Source organism: Triticum urartu, chromosome 3A (genome assembly GCF_056163025.1).
Source record: "Triticum urartu cultivar PI428250 chromosome 3A, HENAU_Tu73, whole genome shotgun sequence".
Lineage (NCBI taxonomy): Eukaryota > Viridiplantae > Streptophyta > Magnoliopsida > Poales > Poaceae > Triticum > Triticum urartu.
The window spans coordinates 612408196-612417094 of NC_141875.1; the positions used below are offsets into that span (position 1 = coordinate 612408196).

Here is an 8899-nt window from a genome sequence, read left to right on the forward strand (position 1 = left end):
TACGATCAAGATCAGGGACTCACGGGAAGATATCACAACACAACTCTACAAATAAAAAAAGTCATACAAGCATCATATTACAAGCCAGAGGCCTCAGCGGAAGCAACAATATCTGAGTACAGACATAAGTTAAACAAGTTTGCCTTAAGAAGGCTAGCACAAACTGGGATACAGATCGAAAGAGGCGCAGGCCTCCTGCCTGGGATCCTCCTAAACTAATCCTGGTCGTCGTCAGCGGGCTGCACATAGTAGTAGGCACCTCCCGAGTAGTAGTAGTCTTCATCGACAGTGGCGTCTGGCTCCTGGGCTCCATCGTCTGGTCGCAACAATCGAGTATAGAAAGGGGGAAAAGAGGGAGCAAAGCAACCGTGAGTACTCATCCAAAGTACTCGCAAGCAAGGAGCTACACTACATATGTATGCATTGGTATCAAATGGAATGAGGGTATCATATGTGGACTGAACTGCAGAATGCCGGAATAAGAGGGGGATAGCTAGTCGTTATCGAAGACTACGCTTCTGGCCACCTCCATCTTGTAGCAGAAGAAGAGAGTAGATGGTAAGTTCACCAAGTAACATCGCATAGCATAATCCTAACCGATGATCCTCCCTTCGTCGCCCTGTGAGAGAGCGATCACCGGTTGTATCTGGCACTTGGAAGGGTGTGTTTTATTAAGTATCTGGTTCTAGTTGTCATAAGGTCAAGGTACAACTCCGGGTCGTCCTTTTACCGAGGGACACGGCTATTCGAATAGATCAACTTCCCTGCAGGGGTGCACCACATTTCCCAACACGCTCGATCCCATTTGGCCGGACACACTTTTCTGGGTCATGCCCGGCCTCGGAAGATCAACATGTCACAGCCCTACCTAGGCACAATAGAGAGGTCAGCACGCCGGTCTAAATCCTATGGCGCAGGGGTCTGGGCCCATCGCCCTTTGCACACCTGCACGTTGCGAACGCGGCCGGAGAGCAGACCTAGCAACCTCCATTACAAAGGAAGTTGCATTACGCGGTCCAACCCGGCGCGCGCCGCTCAGTCGCTGACGTCACGAAGGCTTCGGCTGATACCACGACGTCGAGTGCCCATAACTGTCCCCGCGTAGATGGTTAGTGCGTATAGGCCAGTAGCCAGACTCAGATCAAATACCAAGATCTCGTTAAGCGTGTTATTTTGAAATAACCACGGACGCCGATCAGGGCCAGGCCCACCTCTCTCCTAGGTGGTCTCAACCTGCCCTGTCGCTCCGCCACAAGTAACCGTCGGGGGCCTTAGGGAACTCAGGCCCACCTCTACCGGGATGGAGCCACCTGACCCTTCAGCCCCCAACATCGGAATCACTCGCGGGTACTCCTACGAGCCGACCCGACTTTAGTCACCACCTGTATAGCATGTATATATGTATAAGTATATACCCGTGATCACTTCCCGAGTGATCACGGCCCGATAGTATAGCATGGCACACGGACAAGAATGTAGGGCCACTGATGATAAACTAGCATCCTGTACTAAGCATTTAGGATTGCAGGTAAGGTATCAACAGTTGTAGCAACAATGACAGGGTATGCATCAGAATAGGATTAACGGAAAGCAGTAACATGCTACACTACTCTAATGCAAGTAGTAGAGAGAAGAATAGGCGATATCTGGTGATCAAGGGGGGGGGGGCTTGCCTGGTTACTCTGGCAAGAAAGAGGGGTCGTCTTCGATGTAGTCGAACACACGGACATCGACAGCGGTCTCGGAGTCTACCGGAAAGGAGTAACGGAGGGGGAACACAATGAATAACAGAGTAATCAAATGTAACACAAAGAAAGACGCGTCAATACATTGGGCTAGGGGTGGCCTAACGTAGGGATAGGCGATACCGGCGTAGGGGGGGGGGACATCCGGGAAAGTATTCCCGGTGTTTCGCGTTTTCCGGCAGATGAACCGGAGGGTGAAAGTTGCGTGTTCGCTATGCTAGGGTTGTGTGACGGACGAACGGACTGCGTATCCGGATTCATCTCGTCGTTCTGAGCAACTTTTATATACAAAGTATTTTCATCCGAGTTACGGTTATTTTCCCATGAATTTCCAAGTTTTAGCTATTCTCGAGATTTACTGAAATTTGGCTAAGTCTGAGAATCCCTCAGTTTTGAACATCATGTAGCTCTTTTCCAAAGTCTATAGCTAGTGTTCTTCTCATCCTATGTAGTAGTGTCTTATATCAATCTTGATCAATTTTATGTGATCTACAAGATGGTAACCATTGCATCACTGTTAGAGTTCATTTGCTTAATTAAAATTTTGCTTGAAAAATGCCACTTCTTGTTAATTCCAGAAACAGTTAAAATATACGAACATAGGATTTTGTGATTTTCACACGATTTAATCCATGCCTTATTTGAATTTGGTCCAATGGGGTAACTTGGAGCTTGTCAAGTGTACTACCGGCCATATAATTCTTATCCACAATAGAAGTCATTTTGATGTTGTTTTACTATAGTACAGAGGGCTAGTCAGTGTAAACGTACCAAAGCTAGCTACTGCTTGCTACAGTAACTGAACATTTACTGTAGCAAAGGAGCAGCAGTATTCAGCGGTGGGTGGCTGCGGTGCAGCGCGCGCGGGGCCAAGGACTCCGGCGGACGGTGGGGCGAGCGACGCGGGAGGGCTGCGGGGCGCGACGAGGCAGCGAACGGGACCGCCGGCCCGTGCAGGGGGTGGCCGGAGCAGCAGCTACGGCGGCGACGAGCTGAGCGGCGGCCGGCGCTCGGGCAGAAGCAGGCGCGGCGGCAGCGGGTGGATGGGCGCGTGTAGCCGCGCGCCAGGTTGAGGCCAGGAGAGCAGGGCATGGCCTCGGGCGGCTGCAGGCGTGCGCGGGCTTGGAGCTCCGGGCGCTGACACGGGAGGTCATGGAAAACGCGTGCGGAGCAGGGTTAGGCGTGCAGATTGCTGTGTCCGAATGCTCGCGGCGAGGGGCGTCGATGGGTGGCCATAGCACATCCGGGGGCGACGGAAATCAGCACCGGCAACGAGCCGAGGCGGAAGTTGCAACGGGAGCTCGTCGGGGACGGGGTTGCAGGGCGTGGTAGCAGGCGTTGGAGGGATCTTAGGCCTCCTGGAAGTGCTAGGAGCACGATGCCATGCTCGGAAGCGAGCATCACGTGTTGTGGCAGCGACAACAAGGTGAGCAGCGAAAGTAAGCTTTGGCAATGGCGGCCGGAGCATCTAGGAGCGACATAGCGGAGGAAAACAAGGGGGGATGGACGCGATGCTCACCGGGCGAGCACACGGAGGCTCGGCGTGGATTTAGGAGCAGCAGGGGTGGCGGATTCGATGAGGAATGTCGTTGGTAGCAGGAGGAAGAAGGCCTCAATCCGGCATAGCAGGGGATTCCCGAGTTGATCTGCTCCATGTAGTCGAAGTAGAGGTGGCCGGAGGAGTCCCCGGCGTTGGCTCAGCCTGCAGGGACGACAGTGGCCGCGAGAACGAACTTGGCCATGGCGATGGTGGTGGCTGCAGCTTCTGTGGAGGAGGTGAGCAAAAGGGAGAGGAGGAAGTGACGGCGTCTAAGGTTCGGAGGGGGTCGGGGTGGCTTTATCCTCGCAGGGGTATCACCGGATGGTCGCCGTGTGGCCATCCACGGCATGGACGCCGCACGCACCTCCAACGCGCCCCCTGTGAACAGGAGGTTGAGGATTAAAGTGTTGATGGACTGGGCTTGTACTGCTCCCACGGGCCGAAGTGCACAGTAGTGTGTTGGTATTTTACTTTTCCTTTTCTACCAAACAATTCAGTCATCATTTTGCATTAGTTTGAGGTACTAAATGATTTTTGTAAATGATGAAACTTGACACATAAGTCAAGCACAACACTACTAGGTTGCACAAAAAGTTTGGGACCAATTGGAACAGTTCAAATCTAGTTTTGAATTTAAATGGGCTTACTTAACGCTGTTGGTGCACTGTTTTATTACCCGGGAGCAATTTTTATATTTTGAAAAATATTAGTTCTTACAAGAAAATTTAGCTAGTGATTATTTTCAACCCACATTTTTATTTGTCAGTTTGAAAAAAAATTCTCACTTGCACTTTGTATTGAATTTTTGGAGTTGATTTGAAATAGGTGGCAATTAGCATAGTAATCATGATGACATGGCATCATTAGCATGAGATCACTATAGCATGACACTGGGGGCGTTACAAATCTCCTCCACTATAAGAAATCTCATCCCGAGATTTTAAGAGGTGGAGTAAGGGGAAAAGTTATGGTTATGAAATTCTAACGGATTTGCTAGTTTTTTTTGTTGCTCTTCTCGAAGGAGTTGATCCATAGCGTTGATGTCTTCATTCCTATGCATCAATGCATCATGATGAAGTTGTCGTCCTTCGTTCATGATCTTCACCGTACTTACGAAAGGATAAGAGGAGAAAACTCTATAAGGACGGATTCTAACAAGATTGAGCATCGGACGGTTAACTCAGGGGAAGAAGCATAAGTATCTCTTGAATTGAAACTTAAGAAGGTACCATGAGACGTTTCAAACGGATAGGCAATCATTCGATGTCTGAAACAAAGTGCAAAAGGGGTCCAGAGCAACGAGATTAAGTATTGCGTCTGTTATCAGAATAGATCACTAGGAAGGTGGCCCGTGAATTACATACGAGGCCATGCACGAGGAGTAACTTTGGAAAGCGGCGGGTGTACAGTAGAGTCAGGTTTTGATCATGTGGAGCTGTGGGTTATAGGCCCATCATGTGGGTTAATGGTAGGAGGGCGATGTCATCTTGCACGATCATGATAGCAAGGCATGTCAGAGAATAACTTGTCAGTTATGTCGGTAACAACGTTGGTACCAAGGGCGAGGGGCGAAGAGAACCATTTTCCTACTCGTTCAAATGAGGCAGACCTATAGGCAAAGTTCTCATCCATCGGTGGTTACCGGAATGTCATCAACAATAGTAACAGGGTCTTGCTGACAGAATTGTACACCGAGGAGTTTACATAAGTAGGAGAATATTACTGCTTCGATCATATAGAACACCAGAAAGGTCAAACAAACCAATGGAAAGGAAAAAATGTGATCATCAGGTTAAACAAAACAATGGAGAGGAAAATTGTGTTTAAATACATATTTCAGGGGTATATCCTTCGGAAGGACAAGCAGAGCATGATATCCATGACAGGATATAATGTAGAAAACTCTTTAGGTAAGGGGGGAGACATTTCATGACGTTACCCATACAACGGTATTTGGATAATTGAGCAAGAAACATTTAGCATTGGGCTTCAAATGTTCTTTGTTGAAAATTGGAGTACCACAGACATGCTTCGAGATAGCATTGACATGGCCATCAAGTAAGGGTCAGAATTTGGATGCACAAAGGATCCATCAAGAACAACTTATAGAATAAGTCTTACAATTTCCTCATGGAAGAATGGATAACCTTGCTGAAAAGGAAACTATAACAATAGTCCTCCAATCAGGTGTGCTAGGCATGACCTCACCTTACCGGGTCATATAAGACCAACGCTATAACTCTTGGATATATGTTCCAACCATCATATTTGACCAAGATTCAGATCTGATTGGTGTTAGGATAACTCAGATTCAGGATGCCTGAGAAGAAAGGTGCAACACAAATTTTCGAGATGACATTGTAAGGTTCTCAGGGAAATGAACTATGGAAACGAGTTCCAAAGCAAGAGTTCATCATTAAAACAGGGAGAGGGTGAGGAGATGGCTGATGGACTCGGTGACAATCCATCGAGATTCTCAAAAGATGGATCTCCCCAATTATGTGAACAAGGAGATAACATTTGTCAATTCAAAATGGTATAATGATGTATGCTCGAGGAAAACATACACAATTAAACATTGGTTCAAAGCAACAGGGTTGCTAGAAGTTTTGAATTCACACATCATAGTTCATTTGTCGGTATTCCGGTTAGGAACAACATGAGGACCCAGAAGGAATGGTGATAAGTATTACTTGTATCAAGAATTCTCAGGAGGTGGTGAAATTCTCACGACATTCTTGACATAAAATGTGGTAATATCCAAGGTAAAGAAGAACAATGCTGGGTAGCAAGGAACTCAAGGTATAACACAAAACATGAACAAGTTTGTGTTGAACAAAAGGCAATAAGTGGTCGATGATAACACAAATCATCGAGGGCAAGGATGGTATTTCTCATCATGAATTCGATTGGTATCCTGGAAGGTGTTAAAATGTTGATGATGATCACAACAAATTTTGTCGAGAGGCTCCATGAGGATGCAATCGCTCGGCGATGACATCAAGCCAAGGGAATGGTGAAGCAAAAGGTTATTATAACCATAGATAAGATGCCATCTCAGAATTCAGAGTTGTCTCTCAAGACAAACAATATGATGGTGAAAGTTCGATGTAAGCTTAGAGCACTGTCGGGATTGTGTCCCGAGGATGAAGGACATAGGTAGAATGGTCAAGCAGTCAGCCTGACGATGATGATGTAGCCAATCAGCTGGGAATGACACGATCGAGTACAAACTCGTAAGCATTGAAGATTACTAAGAGTTGTTGAATCGCAGTGCGGACTCGATTCAGTTATCAATGTCTTTGAGTGTTAAATAACTCAGAGCCCATGAAAAATTGGAATCAATGAGAATGTAGCACTTGATGAAGAACTCATAAGAAGTTATGCAGTTTCGTGATAATCTTGAGATACCAGGGGGGTAATACTCGACGACAAATCAAAGTAGAGGTTGGACTGGGGTATTACTCCGCAGAAGACAACTGCTTAAACTTGCATGAAAAATGGTATTTAAAGGAGAACATGGTCGGAACCACGATTGCAAAAGGCCAGATCCCAGATAAAAGTTGAACTTATACCAAAGGAATAATTAATTTAAGAGAAGCTTTAATGATAAGATCTACATCGTGTCCATGGGCATGAACGCAAGGTTCAAGGTCGACTCCCACTTCTTCAATGGATGACCTTTCATTCACTGCTCCAGTTAAAAATGATTTCAATGTCAAAACCTACCTGGTGAATTACCAGAGGAGTATGACCCTTGAAAACTTTCGGGTTCACACAGATTAAGAAAGGCATAGGTTCAACCCGTCAGGGTATCGTGGAATCATATACCACAAGCTTCAATTGTAAATACCACCAGCTCGAAAATAGAGCATGGTTGAGAAAACAGAGGATACAATTCACCAAAAGCATTATGTATCCGAGGAAAGGCTCACAAGGTTATTGAATAAGGAGGACACTGTCGAATAATAATCCAATAAAGGATCTAACGGTCCATAGCGGAGCTGATGTGAGCATCGGCACACAATCAGTTGAAGAAAGGATGCAAGGGCATCAGATTATAGAACACCTGAATGATTCGAGGCTTAGTTATCAAAGGAATTATGATTTCCAACTGGAAGGATCAGAAGCAGACGCTCTGATCAAGGGTGGATAAGTTCAATAGACCTAAGGGTACAATTGACGGCAAACAGATTGGTCGAGAACAAGCTCATGTTCAAAAATGACGTCTGAGCCAGAAAGATAATTTAAAAGGACCAACTGATAATTGCGTGCATTCGCACTCATGTTGAATCAATAGGATCAAAATTACGGTGTCTAAGGATACTAACGAATATTGCCAGACATATGGAAAGCATCCATAATGCAAGCAGACAAGTATTGCAGAGCAATAAGCTACTAAGGATTCTTGGAGGATCGAATAGTATTTCCAAGACCATTGTGAAACACATGAACAACTGGGGGTGAGCGGATACTCGATAAGTGCGAGAATTATCCATAGGGGTATTCAGGTGACAAAGAACAGCAAGGCAGTAAGCTCAAAGGATTATCGAAACAACGACGAGTATTTCGGGGTATCTTGTAATAACAAGACCAACTGGGGATGAATGTAAGAATAACAACTGCAAGTAGTTATCCATAAGGGTTGACGGTGGAAGGGGAATTGCAAACGCGATGAACACAAGTTCTCGGGTTAACAACGGAGAGTATCTTCAGGGTCTTCACGTGCAGCAGACGATCATCAGTAATAAGGGGCTCTCCGGGTTAAAGTGATGACGAGATCCTAATGTTAGATTTAGCAAAATTCATTTAACCTGAATAGAAGAGAGATCATAGTCCCAGAGTATAGACGAGGAATAAAAGATCCTAATACCACCCAATGGCGACGTGGGCCCGTAAGGCACACAACCATGTTAGTAAAAGTTTAGCAATGTCTAGACTCGACTTCGGCCAAGGAGTTTGGAAGGGGGATTCCTACAGGCAGTCGGCTCTGATACCAACTTGTGACACCCCCAATTTGACCGTACACTAATCATACACGCAAATGTGTAGTATCAAGATCAGGGACTCATGGGAAGATATCACAACTCTACAAATAAAAAAAGTCATACAAGCATCATATTACAAGCCAGGGGCCTCGAGGGCTCGAATACAAGAGCTTGATCATAGACGAGTCAGTGGAAGCAACAATATCTGAGTACAGACATAAGTTAAACAAGTTTGCCATAAGAAGGCTAGCACAAACTGGGATACAAATCAAAAGAGGCGCGGGCCTCCTGCGTGGGATCCTCCTAAACTACTCCTGGTCATCGTCAGCGGGCTGCACGTAGTAGTAGGCACCTCCCGAGTAGTAGTAGTCGTCATCGACAGTGGCGTCTGGCTCCTGGGCTCCATCGTCTGGTCGCATCAATCGAGTATAGAAAGGGGGAAAGAGGGAGCAAAGCAACCGTGAGTACTCATCCAAAGTACCCGCAAGCAAGGAGCTACACTACATATATGCATTGGTATCAAATGGAATGAGGGTATCATATGTGGACTGAACTGCAGAATGCCGGAATAAGAGGGGGATAGCTAGTCGTTATCGAAGACTACGCTTCTGGCTACCTCCATCTTG

The 8899-nt window shown here is 46.3% G+C and overlaps 1 long non-coding RNA gene across 1 annotated transcript; it reads right to left on the minus strand.

Annotated features, from left to right (window-relative positions):
- Positions 1–3637, minus strand: LOC147980796 (uncharacterized). The gene is made up of 2 exons (XR_015599816.1): positions 3265–3637; positions 1–316 (listed from the first exon to the last, which is right to left on the minus strand). It is a non-coding gene; the product is annotated as an uncharacterized LOC147980796 (long non-coding RNA).
- Between the last annotated feature and the right edge of the window lie 5262 nt (positions 3638–8899).